The sequence below is a fragment of the Lathamus discolor genome, chromosome 3, assembly GCF_037157495.1.
Source record: "Lathamus discolor isolate bLatDis1 chromosome 3, bLatDis1.hap1, whole genome shotgun sequence".
Classification (NCBI taxonomy): domain Eukaryota; kingdom Metazoa; phylum Chordata; class Aves; order Psittaciformes; family Psittacidae; genus Lathamus; species Lathamus discolor.
Window position 1 is genome coordinate 111,082,396 of NC_088886.1, and position 14,278 is coordinate 111,096,673.

Sequence of the window (14,278 nt, forward strand, 5' to 3'; positions counted from 1 at the left end):
CAGTCAGGAGAGGCACCTTCATTACTGTATGCTGTGAGCTAGAAAGCTTCACTGATTGCCTTTGCACAAAGATTTGTATAAATAGGTTGCAAGGACATAATAGGAGTAAGGACATGTGAGGAATGCCGAGTGTGGCATCAATTTGTTCCTTTGTTCCTGTAGGTCCCAGACACCACATACAGTTACACGGTACATTTTTGCTGGTGCAAACAGATTTACAGCAGCGTTCTGTTTAAGCTTCCTGAATTCCTTCTGTTTATACACTCATAAATACAGGGAAATAGGAAGCACATAATTCCTGTGTCCTTGCAGCCCAAATATCAGGGCCCATAGAAGGGTACCCTTCCTCTTTCCCTAGCTAAAGCGTTATCCAGGGACTTGTGTTTCTGGTATGTAAGGGCTAGCCTCTCCTCGACCTGACCAGAAGAGCTTCCTGGATGGGGAAGATTACCTTCTGCAGAGGATTTTGACACTTCAGTAACTCTGACCTCAATTATCAAATGTGTCCAAATTTGCAGGAAAACTCCAGAAAAAATAATTACTTCAAAATCAGGTATATAAGAGTAATGACTTTCAGAATTGTTAAAGGAGGAAATTTAGTAAAGAAACAACATTTCAACAACAGGGACATGAGTGTGTGTATTTTGATAGGAACCTTTTTTTTTCCCCCTCTTTTTTCTCTACACTAAATTTCAGTAAATGTGGACACCTTCCAGAGGAAGGGGTGGACCCTGCTCCTTACCCCTCCATCCTGCCCACTGCAGCACTTCCCTGGGCTATTCCCACCCTGGCCTGCTGGCTAGGGAAAGCCAATATTGTCCCAACACTTCCAGCAGCTGTCTGTTAGAGTCCTCGGAAGGGGGTGAACATTCCCCCCTTGCCCAGGACCCCCTGCACAGCCCCACAGCCACCAGCTGCTCTCTGCCCTTCTGGTCTCTACACATCCAGGTCCCCAGCTTCCCTTCCTGATGCTCCACCTGCAGAGTGTACCCCAGAACAGTATCTGCCGCCCTGCCAGTGGGGTGGCTGTGGCCATGGGGGTTCCCAACTGTGCCGTGGGGTGGCTGCAGAGCGGGGCAGTCCCCAGCCCTACTGATGGGGCAGACCCTGACCGTTTGTTTGCTCAAGGCAGCTGCTTCTGCATGCCAAGGATGGTGGCCCTACCATGAATGCATTAGCAGCAGAGTTCAGCCTTTCAGTCTCAGCCTGATTAATGCATGAACGGATCCAGATTTTTGTAAATATATACTTCTGTATGTGCTCAGCTCATGGGGCAGAGAGTTTGAAGCCTGTTCAAAATAAGTATTTAATATCTGAGGTACTTGACAGCTCACCTTAGCTATACATTATTTTCTCCGTCTCCTGCCTGAAAGGCTAAACCCGTTAATAAAGATATCAAAAGTGCTGGTTCTATAGAATGAGTTTTAGGTGTGCAATCATGTAGACCTTTGTTAGCTGGTGACAGTGGACATTAGCACCGACTGCAACTTTCCTCTAATATTTGCATGGCACAGCAATGCAAATTTCCTCTAATATTAACAGGGCACACATCTGTTAGTGAACAGCAAATACGAGGGGACTGGGACATTGCTGACCTATATCGCTAGTGGGAATAGAGACAAATGTCTCCAAACCCTGTTTTGGGGATGTCTGGCTGGCTGCAGGCACACTCACCCTGTCGAGGCATTCCTGCGGCTCCTTCTCCATGCTGCTCCCGAAGTGAGACAGAAAGCCTTGGCAGGGGCTCTCCTGCCTGCTGCCCCCTCGCAGCAAGCCAGGGCCTGGAGCCTGGGAGTGCCGAGGCTCTTATCCCACCCTTTGATTTTTAATCTGACATCTGAGTGATGCTGGATGAGATTTGCAAAAGCATGTGAGTGAGGCAGGACATCAGGTCCGGGGCAGCTCCTGCAGGAGGGGCAGAAAGGCCTGGCTGTTGTCCAAGCACGTGCAGCCCATCACCAGAAGTCCGATAAAATAAACTTGTAGAGCTGTTTATCAATATACAGTCAAAGATAACAGCCTCCCTTCTGGGTCTCAGCTTGCTCCTTCATCTCTCTTTGAGGGATAATGTTTCACCATTTGGGGACTTAAGCTTCTGGGTTCATGTGTTAAAATGAATCACTTCTTGTACTAGTTTCTGTGCATAATCTTTTAAGAAGAGAGGGACATTTTCCTCAGTACAGGGTGTGTGTTTGGTCCCAGCTCCTGCTTGTGGTGCGTTGGGAGCAGCTTCCCACTTGTCTGTGTAGCAGGTGGATGCGTACTTCTGGTCTCCCCTGCTCTCTGCACAGCATCACTTTTCCAGTGCAAAGTAAATATTTAGGAATTTGTAATTTTTTTACCCCACACATTTCTGGGAAATGCTTTTCAAATGTTTTGTTCACTGATCTTGCTGATCCCTCCAGTTAGGACATTGGCAAAAATGAAGACTAGCAGGGAGTTCAAAAGGGTTGGCTAACAGAACTGAAATGATTCAGTTCAGATGTTTTTTCCTCAGCACTTCCTTCTCTCTGGCAGTAAGCAAAGGTTTGAAAACCCTTTATGATGTAACAGAGCCCTGCATCATTACTTGGAGCTGCCTATACTGTGAGCATCCTTTCCTCCCCCAGGGGAGATGCTGTCTTGAACCCTGGGGCAGAGCAGAGTGTCTGTGCACAGGTACAGGAGTGCTGCTCTGCCTGAATGTGATCCTGCTCCTCCAATGCTGAATTAACTCTTCCTTTTGAGCATCTGTTCCACCTTTCTCGGAAGACACTAGGCTGCGTGTGCTCTGTATCCTCAATAGCTCATGCAACACATTAGTATTTAAAAAGTACTGTAATTGGTAAAGCAACTGATAGCAGCAAATGTATATTCCTTATATGATATTTTAACATGAGTGATCACAGAAATGGATTAACCTAAAAAAGCCTCGCATAAAATCCAGGCTAACCAGGTGGTCACTGTGCTTGGCAGTCTGTCCTGAGAATGAGTGACGATGTTTTGGTAGTTTGATGGCCGTGAAACAGTATGTCATGTAAAGACAGTCAGCATGGATGCCATAAGGCAGTCTGTCATTGTCTTGCTGAGCAATTCACATGCATGATGTATAAGAAAGTAAAAATAATCAGTAATCTATCGCAAGCCAGGGAAAGTAATCAGTAATATGTAATATATTCTTCTTCAAGTTGTGAATCAAAATGGTTTCCTAAGCAATTTCAAAAGCTCACAAGTTATTTAAAATAGAATCCCTGGTCTGGTTCCTGGTGTGTCCAAAACGAAGCCCCAAGCATCCCCATCACACACTGGTGCCTGTAGGAATGAAGAGGCACATCACACTGCTGCCACCGACCCTGCTATATAGAAGCAGCAAATAACCAGGATCTAGTTCAAAGTTTTTCTCCATCATAATGATAATAAACTGAGAAACTGATCCTCCCACCATGGTTGGTCGGGAATAAATCTGGTGTTGTAGGATACGGACATAACACAGGAGGATGTTTTTGGATGGTGCAGGAAGGCAATGGGGCACAAGGGCAGGCTGCCTTCCTCCCTTTCAAAGGGGCAGAAACAACTGCAGGTTTAGGGAAACTGAAGTAAAATTTCCACAAGTTTTCCTTCATGGCTGACCATGCATGCCGTGCTCCACTAGTGTCCGGGTGCACAGAGCTGCTCCTGGGAGGCTGGGGGCTTCGCACCCTCCCTGTGGCCCACAGCTCTCCCTGGGCATCGCTGCGGTGGACTAAGAGCCCTACCACAAGTGCTTGACTGGGAATGCCGCTTCTCTTACAGCAACACGGTGCATTTACGTGTTTTCCCTCGCAGGATCTGGAGGGGATGTCGGAGAGGACTGCAGGGCTTGGAGGACGTGGGGATCGCTCTGTGCAGCCGCGGGGCAGTGGCGATACACCCTGCTTCGGAAGGAGAAACCAGGAGCGTTCCAGGAAGCAGCGGTGGGGAAAACGGATGCACTTCCTCGCCGCCGCAGGGTGGTGCTTTTGCCTGCAGCATCGCCCGCGGGCGGCACGTAGCTGCAGGTCGGGGCCAAGCCCTTTGGACCCATGGCCAAGAGCTGCTGCTCAGCGCGGGGCCAGAGGCAAGGCTGGGCTCCTGGCCGGGTCTCTGGTGGGTGGGAGCAGCGTGCCTGCCTGCGTGCCTGCCTGCGTGCCTGCCTGCGTGCCTGCCTGCCTGCCTGCCTGCCTGCCTGCCTGCCTGCGCGGGCTGCGGGCTGCAACTCCTGAAGTGATTTCTGTAACAGCAGATAAAGCTGTTTCACATCCTCACAGCCTCTTCCTCGTGGGGAAGTGGGTTGGGTTTTCATAGTGACTGAGCCAAGGTGAGTCGTGCTCTACAAACACAGAAATTAAATATTTTCCATATGTTTTATTAGCTGTGTCAGAAAGTTTTGTAGCAGAGGTGCAATTGCCTATCTGCTTTCTGCAGGACACCTTTAAGTGCTCTTTTTCCCCATTCCACTGCATGTGAGCAGTTTCAGCCAGGCTTTACCCACCAAGGCATAAGCACAGCAGTCCTGTGCTCTGTCCCTTTGAAGAGCCATGCTGTGCTGTGCTGGAGCAAGAGACACTTCTGCCACTTTTTCAGCCTTGGTCAGGCAGAAGACATGAGGACTCACCCAGCCTGGGGACACCCCTCATGAGAGGCTGGACCCTCCAAAATCCCCATGGGATTGTCCCTCCCCAGCACTGGGGGTTCATTAAGGATGATATTAGAGAAGAGGCTGCGGTACCTGGGCTGTGGGCTGGGTGGGTGTCATGGTTTAACACCAGCTGGCAACTAAGTACCACGCAGCCACTCACTCACTCTCCCTGACCCCCAGTGGGATGGGGAGGAGATAAAACCTGTAGGTTGAGATAAGAACAGTTTAATAATTAAAGTATGATATAATGCCAATACTAGTACTAGTACTAATTCCAATACCAGTAATACTGCTAATGCTAATACTAATAACGAAAGGGCAATAGCACAGAGAGAGATAGAACTTAAAAAACCCACAACCAAGCAAACCCAAAACCAAGTGAGGCACAATGCACTTGCTCATGACCCACAGGCTGATACCCAGCCTGACCCTAGCAGCAATCGGTCCCTTCTGGGTGACTCCCCCTAGTTTATATACTGAGCACGCCTGCTGTGGTATGGCATACCCCTTTGGCTAGTTTGGGTCCTGCCTGTGCTCCCTCCCAGCCTCTTGTGCTCCTCCTCCCTGGCAGACCATGGGAAGCTGGAAAGTCCTTGATTAGTGTTACCAGCATTGTTCTCAGACTAAAGCCAAAGCACAGCACTGCACCAGCTACTAAGAAGAAATTTAACTCTATCCCAGCGAAAACCAATACAGCAAGCTTCTGGCTTGCTCTGTTGAGAAATGTCAGAGTGGAAATGGTGCTACTTGCCTCTTCTCACTTGTCCCATGTTTAGCGATATTTCTGTTTTTGTAAGGGCTTAATAGACTTTCACTTGCATTTTACAAAGGTTGTGGCTCTGCCAAGAGTTGGGTTTGTGGCTGTCCCAGGTGGTGGCTGGGGCCACTTTCCAGTGGTTGGGCTAAAGTGGATCAAACAGTTTTATGAAATTCCAAGAAAGATCCGAGCCCTAAAGCTGGGTGCCACTCTGTGTAAAGCACAATAGGTTGTTTCCATGCTCAATGTTAAAATCTGTCATTGGCTGTCCATGTGTCACCAGCTAATACACCACCAGTGCTTAACACCCTGACTTCTTATCCCCCGTTGTTTTCTTGAATTGCACATCCTGCAGATGGAACTGGTGGCTTTGGAAATGGCGTTCAATCGTTTGTCCAGGACGCTGAGGATTTCCGATGTTTGTTCAAGTCTTTCTGACGGTCATGTTCAAAGACTGATTCCCATCCTCCAGAGGTCAGACAGTGTGGAAGAACCTGGAGGATGGATTTTTTAAAATGCTGTTGAAGATCTTGGGGCACAAGCCTGTACAGCCCTTGGCAAGCCTCATCCTAGACAGACCAGTTTCTCAAAGACATGAAGATGGTTTCATTCATAAGTGACTTGAAAATTCATTTGCACAGGTGTTCCTCGTGCTGTCACGGTCCTCGATGCTCAGGGCCAGTGACACAGTGAGTGTGGGCAGGAGACACATGAGGTGCTGGGTGCCTGGGAGATGCGTGGCTGCTGGTTCCATAGCTGCCCATATCCTATCTGTCCACCATTTGATGTGCTGCCATGTTCAAGCGCCTTTTGAAAGTTTGGAAATTTGTGTCTGTTGGTAAGGAGCCGCGCAGAGTGGCCACCTTGGGTGAAATCAAGCAATTCAGCTGGCTTGGACTGGAGCTTTTTTGGAGTACATGTGCATTTTAGCTCAGTTTTTACACTAAAAGGAAAGGAGACTGGGACTGAGAACATATGGCTTAACGATGGATTTGGAGATGGTCATTTGCTCTATTTTCCACCTGAATAAATTTAAAGGCACAGCTGAAATTAACATGTCAGATCTCCATTTGAAATGTAATCTACTGTCATGTGGATGCTATTGAATATGCTAATAATTAGAACCTGACACCTTAGCTTAAGCACAGCCACTAGAGCCAGAGATTCATAGAAACATAGAAGAGTAGAATCAAAATCATAGAATCACAGAATGGTTTGGGATGGAAGGTACCTTAAAGACCATGCAGTTCCAACTCCCCTGCCACAGTCAGGACACCTTCTGCTAGACCAGGTTGCTCAAAGCCCTGTCCAACCTGGCTTTGAACACTGCCAGAGATTCAGCAGCCACAGCTTCTCTGGGCAACCTGTGCCAGCACCTCCCCACCCCAACAGGGAAAAGCTTCTTCCTAATACCTAATCTAAATCTCCCCTCTCTCAGTTTAAAGCCATTCCCCCTTGTCCCATCACTACCTGCCCTTGGCAAAAGCCCCTCCTAAGCTTTCTTGTCAGCCCTTTTAGACACTGGAAGCTGCTCTAAGATCTCCCTGGAGCCTTCTCTTCTCCAGGCCGAACAAGCCCGGCTCTCTCAGTCTGCCTCCAGAACAGTCTGTTCTCCAGCCCACGAGGCATCTTTGTGCCCTCCTCTGGGCTTGCTCCAACAAGTCCACGTTCTTCTCATGCTGGGGGGCCCCATGGCTGAATGCATCATTGCAGGGGTGGTCTCATGAGAGTGGAGCAGAGGGGGAGAGTCCCATCCCTTGACCCTGTCACACTGCTGGTCATGAAGCCCAGGACATGGTTGGCTTTCTGTGCTGCAAGCACACACACTGCTGGGTCACGTTGAGCTTCTCAGCAGCAGCACCCAAGTCCTCCTCAGGGCTGCTCTCAGTCCAGTCTCTGCCCAGCCTGAGTTTGTGCTCAGGATTGCTCTGACCCAGGTGTGGGACCTTATTGCTTGGCCTTGTTGAACTTCATGAGGTTCACATAGGCCCAACTCTCCAGCTTAATTCAAAGTGATGGTGTTTAACTTACTTTACCGCAGTGCTGGAAATAAGGGCACTGAATCTTTTAGATCCATTTAAGCAGATTTATTTACATCTTCCTTAGTTAAAGTGAGTGCAGTTTAGTCACATAGTTCACTTTTATGCGTTCGGAAATGAATTCCTTTAAACACAGTGTTTGGGCCATAACAGAGACTGCCTATATGGTAATTGATTTAGTAGAATGAAATTAAATGGAAGTATTTAAGAGCGTTTATCTTTTTCTCTTCATCTGCATCCCTGACTTCTAGCAGACTTGCTCTGCCAGAGGAGTCACTAAAAGCTGAGGGAAGGGCTGGTCTTTTGTGCCAGCTGGAGAATCCAGGCATCATGTCACTGCCTGCGACCTTCTCTGGTTTTCCAGGAAGACCAAGAGAAAGCTCCTGGTAAATAGCTCCACCAGCCGACAGTTAAGCACCAGACAGCACAAACCTGAGGGATTTGTGAACTACCACCATGCAGATGGGAGAAGGGCTGAGAAATGAATGCAGAAGTATTCCACAGAAGTCCATCAAAATCATAATGAGGATAATTCACAATAGGTTCCAGCTCTGCTCTGAACCCTGAACCAAGTAATTAAATGTTCTCTCATTTTTTTAAAGAAGCTTATACCCATTGGGTACTTTAAATACTACTATGAGTAATGTAAAATAATGATCTTAAAAATGCACCTGTGCTGCTGTGAGTTTTCTCTGCAGAAGGGTTTCAGGTTAGCCAGGATGAAGGCGTCTCTGGTAGCTTTTCAAACCCTCTGTCACGCTGGCGGTGGCCTCAGATGGGCAGAAGGAGAGAGAAAATGTGAAGCTGCAAATACAAAGCATGAAAAAATTCGTAATGGCTTAATTTCTCCCTGAGCATCAGAAGGCGTGTGGGAGGAGAGTGGGAGTGTGTGGACTGAGTCACTGAACATAATTCCATGTGTTTGGGTTTTATTTTAATTATCCACACCAGCAGTTTTCAGGAAATCTCCCACCTTTGTGCTCCTCCCAGCACACCCCGCTGGGTACCAGCGCGGCCGCCAGCGCGAAGGGGAGGCATGGGCTGGCATTGCTGCCGTTGCCTGCCTGTTTGCCCAGCACATAGCCAGCATCCACCTCCTCTTCCGGCCCGAGGCATGGGCTGAGCACAGCCGTGATGGCAGGGCTGGGGAAGAGACTTACTCTTCAAGCAGCCTGGCCCTGTGCCATCCCAGACACAGAAGGTGAAATTACAGCATGAATGGCTGATTTATTAATCACAGGCACCTTTTCATAAAAAGGCAGCTGTATTTAATACTACTCTGCCTTTGCACACAACCTTATACTGCAACTGCGCATGCAGGACATGCAGTGAAGACTTAAGTGTTCAAGAGATAAAAAGATAGATAAGGCTACTGTTCTGCACCTGGAAGAAAGCACCACATGTTTGTGTCATCCCTGCTACAGACAGCAACATCCCAAGGATGTCTGTGGTTACGGGTACCACAGAATTACTGAGAAACCCCTTCAGCAAAAGTGCTTTACAGACAGCAAATACATTTCCTCATGCAAGGTGCTGAAAACCATTATGGCCAGCTCTTCCCTTTGCTTTTCCTAGTGCACCAGCCACTCACTCGCTAGTACTGCAAGGACTGTATCTCAGGCTGTGATCCAAGCCCTGCTATCCTGACGGACTCACTTGTCAGGGAAGCGGGAGGTGGGTGCACCAGTAGTCTCCCAACAGCTCCTCTCATGGCAGGGGTCCTTGCTGGATGCTTCTTTTCTGCACGTTCTCCACTGGCTCATGAGCTTAGTCTGTACATTCTGGAAATCCCTTTTCAACTCCAGCACGAAAGGCGCAGACCAATGTTCCGACTGCCAACAGGACCATCCGTGCCGCTCGGCAGGGACTCACATCCCTCCACTCCAGCAGGAACCATCCTCCCCAGGGGGGGAGGTGGGGGCAATCCCTGCCCCACATGCAGAGCTGCCCTACAACTCCCGCCGGGATGGGGCTGCCAATTTCTGCAGCGCCATCTGTTGCTGTCTCTTCTATCTAGAAATCTGGCATGATGTCCTTTTCCTTTTCCTAGTTAACCCTTTTGCTGAGGGGAAAGAACTAGTGGGAGCCACGGATGAAACCAACAGCTTCCACAGTGGCAAGGCAGAATGACTTCTGAGTTGAGAGGGGCTGAGCTGCAGAAATATCTAACTTCAGAAATATCAAGTTACTTTGCCTCTTGGTAGGGGACCACCAAGGCATATGTAACTCATTTCGGGGCCAAGGGAAAGGGGAAAACATTCGTTAGGATTTGGAAGTCTGGGGAGAGACTAGGGAGTTTGTGCAGATAAGCGGCATGGAGGCTTTTGAGCTTCAAATCCAACTCATTTAGGTGAGCTCAGGCTCAGCACTTAGGGGCTCTGGTGACAAAGTCAGACGTGGTGGGTACACAAATGATCTAAAGATGCAGATTAAAATTCAGTATCATAGTGTCATCTTTAAAATAAAAGTGCTTAATTTCTGAGATAAACTCATGGGTTGGGGTTGGTGACTGACATGAACCTTGGTGCTTGCACTGGATTTACTGCTTGTGCCCCCCAGCCGCTCAGGTGGAGTTGTCACACAAAAGACAGACAAACCTCTGTTCTGTGGCAGCTCGAGCTGGGGACTGGCTTTTGCTACTGATTTCTTTAATTTTGACAACATTTGCTCAAGCTCCTCTTTGCTCCATTGAGCCGGTTTCTTTTGGAAAGACACAAATGGGCCAAGACACTCCCTGTCCCTCACCACTTGCCAGGTGCTCTGTCAACTCCCAGTTCCTGACACTGAAGATGTGTAGGCAGACCCCAGGGCAGCCCAGCACCAACCACAGTTATGCACATGTCACCTCCCCATCTCCCCATCACACCCAGAGCTGTGGGAGACAAGCGGCTTTTTGGCTGCCCCTTGCAAGCTCTCATTCCACCGGGAGATAGCCAGGCTTGCCATGCAGAGCCGAGCAGGGCGAGAGGTCAGTGTGCCCCCCTGCCAGAAGGATGGGTGGAACTGATGGCATGAAGATGGTGCTGGCCGCCCATGAGAGCCGCTGCCAGCAGCATCCCAGTGTGAAACCAACGTACCATATGGTGAGTAGGTATGACAGCATCTGAGTGGGGTGGTGGGCAGCGAAGCGGGACCGTATATGATCATCCCATGAGCTTGCGGGAGGAAGGATTCCAGGCCCAGAATATCAGTGCAATGCTGTCCTGAGCTTGTGCACATATGGCAGAGAAGATATACCATTATGAGTCATTGAGAAATGTAATAAAAATAGTGCTGCTTCTGTGTAAAGAAAATAACAGGTACTAATTAATCTCTATGGCAGAGGGGAGCAGAGAGGAGAGCTGAGGCAGGCAGGGGACTGCCCTCAGCATGTGGACAAGGTGCAAGGGAGCAAAGCAAGGTGCTCCCAGTGCCAGCATGTCGGGAGAGTTGACAGAAAGTCTGGGAAACCCTGTGAGGTCTCAGCTGAAAAGATATTTTCTAATGCTATTTGTAATGCGTATGCAACTGAGCAGGCGCTTTTTTTATTTCTATTCCACAGAAATTAAATTAATTTTAGAAATGGCACTATAACTATTTTCCTGCCTCAGGGACCATTTGTTTTAAAAATCATTAAAGATTTTTATATGACACTGCACTGACATTTGATGTGAATAAATTAAGGGAATTAGTATAAAACTGCGTTCTTTCTTCATAGGCTTTCCAGCACATATCTGGGTGCACGTACATTTGGTAAGGTAGCCTGCGTAAGGGCAATGGTGTCTTCTGTGTCTGGAAGGGGATGAAGGTATAGCCCCAGGGCAGCTCCACCACTGAAAGTATGGTGCAGGATGATATCCCTGTGGCTGTTCTCAGTATCTGTGCTCATCCTTAGAGGGGGCAAAACTCATTACCCCGATGCAGCAGTGTAAAGCAGCCATCACAGGGGAATAGTTCAAAACAGAGACACCATCACTGCATTTCACCTCCTCCCTCTGACTCCACACATTCTGACCCGACTCTGGAGCCAAAGCATCCCTGCTGGGATTTTGCACAATGCCATGGTCCCAAGCAAGCAGCCCTAATGCTCTCACCGGGGGCTGTCAGGATTGCTGCCACATGTGGCAGGTACATGCTCTGCTTTCTCCTCCCTGCCTGCTCTGTGTGCCTGAGTCCTGCTGACTGCCCGCATCCTGAGCATTCTCATGTCAGAGCAGGACTGGGCATTTCCCTGGCACTCTGCAGTGGGATGTGGCAGCACCAGCTCTGGCATGCTTAGCTGCGTGCCACAAATCCTCCTCAGCACCTTCAGTGCTTCTTGGGGACCCAGAGCAGATATTTAGTTTAATTTAAGATGGGTCCAGTGGCTGACGGCTTCTTGGTGCCACTTAGCCACTAGAAGAAGTTGTGCTTCAGGCATGTAAGCGAGAAAATCACTGGTAGACAAACGAGCTTGCAAGAAACAGTGTGATGTTGTGATCAGAATGTAACCTGGATTCAGACTTCAAGTAAGAAGTATTGAAACTTTATTCTTTCCTCTCTTTTAGAAGAACACTTGGTGCCTGTTGTGGTTATCTCTTGGGATGAATACTTGCAGATACTGCCTGTGGAGATGTTACTGTGGCTGTAACTGCCTAGCTAGTCTTTAACTCCAGTTTTGCTGGGGTCTTCTGGAAAGGCATACTGCTTTATTTTCTACAACCCCAACATTTCTGATTGCATATAATTGCCGTGTGCACATTACTGAAACCAGCAGGGGAAATGAAAAGCATCGGAAGGTATGTTAAAGGATGACATACTTTTTTGTGTTCTGACCCCACCATGCGATATTTAAGCAAATTGCATTATAACATTATTATTTTCCTCTGTGGACACAGATGGTCAGGAAGGTTGCAGTGATGCACAAGCCCCAGGGGTCCCAGCCGAGGGGATGGACATGATTAAGACTTGTGGCTGTGGAGCAAACCCAGGGGAGAAGGCTGGGGGGACAGAGGCTGCAGCTGAGCAGTGCAAGGCTTCCCTGTGCACCCTCAACAGCCCAGGCCACCTCGCAGCCGTTAACCCTGCACCATCCTCTGCTTGTCCCCTCTGCCCCCTTGAACATCCCCTCACATCCCCTCCAGCGCTGAGCTCACTGCTGAGCCTACCCCAGCCCAGCTCTAGAAACTCAGGGAAATGTGGCAAGAGAGAGCCCAGGACTTCATTTTCACTTCCGATAGCTGCTGCAAAAGAGACTGCGTTTCACATGGAGAGGACTGGACAGTTCCTGCTGAAATCAGTGGCAAGTTTCTCAGACTTATCATCATCAGTGAGAACACATAGATAGAGGGAAGACACTTAATGAAGTGCCTCTGTATGCAATGCCATTAAGGACAGATTAATGCAATAAACTCAACATACCTTAAAACCATTTGGGAAATGAAGTTAGTGCAGGGAGCAGCTGCTTTTCTGTTAGGAACAGGACCATGCAGGGACAATACCCAAACTGTGTGCTGATCTCCAGTGTCTGCAGGTGGGCTCCCTAGCAGGATCTGCACTCCAGCCTTCACCTGGACAGTAGGGCTGGATTTGGATTCTTGTGAGTGTTTCATGTTCCCACTCCACTCCCAGGATCTCAAACCCTGGCTGTGGGAAGCCTCCAGCAACTGGGTCTCTGAAAATGAATGCCAGTTTTCTGGACGTTAGGAATGAAAGCAGGACTTTACAGTTATTTGCTGAGTCCAGTTTTCAGGGTTCAACCCTGATCTTGTTGAGGACCAGTAGTACCTGTTGGGGGGGGGGGGGGCAAGCCAGACATCACAGCCCCTTAAAGACAGGCTTCAGAGGTCACCTACACTTTGAGTGGTCCTATCTTTTTCTCAGCAGACGTATATCAAGGTGCTATATAAGACAGCTCCCTCTTCTCCCCTCTGTTCTGCAGCTCTCCCCATTATTGCATTCCCCTTCCTGCCTGCCCATGTTTTTTGTGAAATGCCATGGCCCAATCCGGCCACCCCAGCCTGGCCATGGCCTTTCTGATGGGGAAGCGCAGGAGGACTGTCCATCCCACAGGCTGGATGGCTGCCCATAAGCTGGAGCAGCTCATTAGCCTTCTGCATTGGAGAGCTCTGCAGAGGCAATGCCTTTCAGATGCCTAGCTGCACTGCTGTCCTCGAGGCTAACATGGAGTATGACATGTGTCCAGCATTGCCCCATTGGGGCTGTGGAGCTGTTTCTCTGGCTCTGGCTCTAGCTCTGGCTCTGTCCAGGCTCAGGGGACCTGGCCAGGAAGTGTCTGTCTCACCTGCAATGTCACACAAGCCCCTGGTTGCGTTCAGCATCCCAAACCTCTCTTGTAGGGGGTGGATATGGCCCCTTCAATGGGGCTGCTCTGCAAAGCTGTCGAGCCTGAGTTCTACTCGTCCTCTATATGGACTTCAGCAAAAGGGCTCCTGCTGGAAGCAGCAGAGCTGCCTCGAGCCCACCTGCACAGACCAGGCTCCCTTCTGAGCACTACCGTGTGCAGCCACTTCAACACTTCAACACCCCAAGCCCACACCCTGGGCAGCAATGCCAGCTGGCCCCAGCTTGGGTGGGCTCAAACACAGGGGTCTGGGTCAAAAGCTGCTCCCCTGGGCTGCCCCGTCCATGGGCTGGCTGTGCTCCCTGCCGGCCACTGCCTCCTTGTCAGCCTGGGCACAAATCCTGCTGCTCGCTTGGCAGGGCAGGGCAGGACCTGGGATGCTCCAGGATGGGCTCACAGGCAGGTACCCTCTGTTCCACCAGTTTCCTAGGGTTTTGGTGGGTGTCGCACTGTTTTGTCAAAACAACCCCTGACAAACGAGGCCTGGCTAAAGGGGATTAGTTTAAAGCAAACCCTTATCTTTT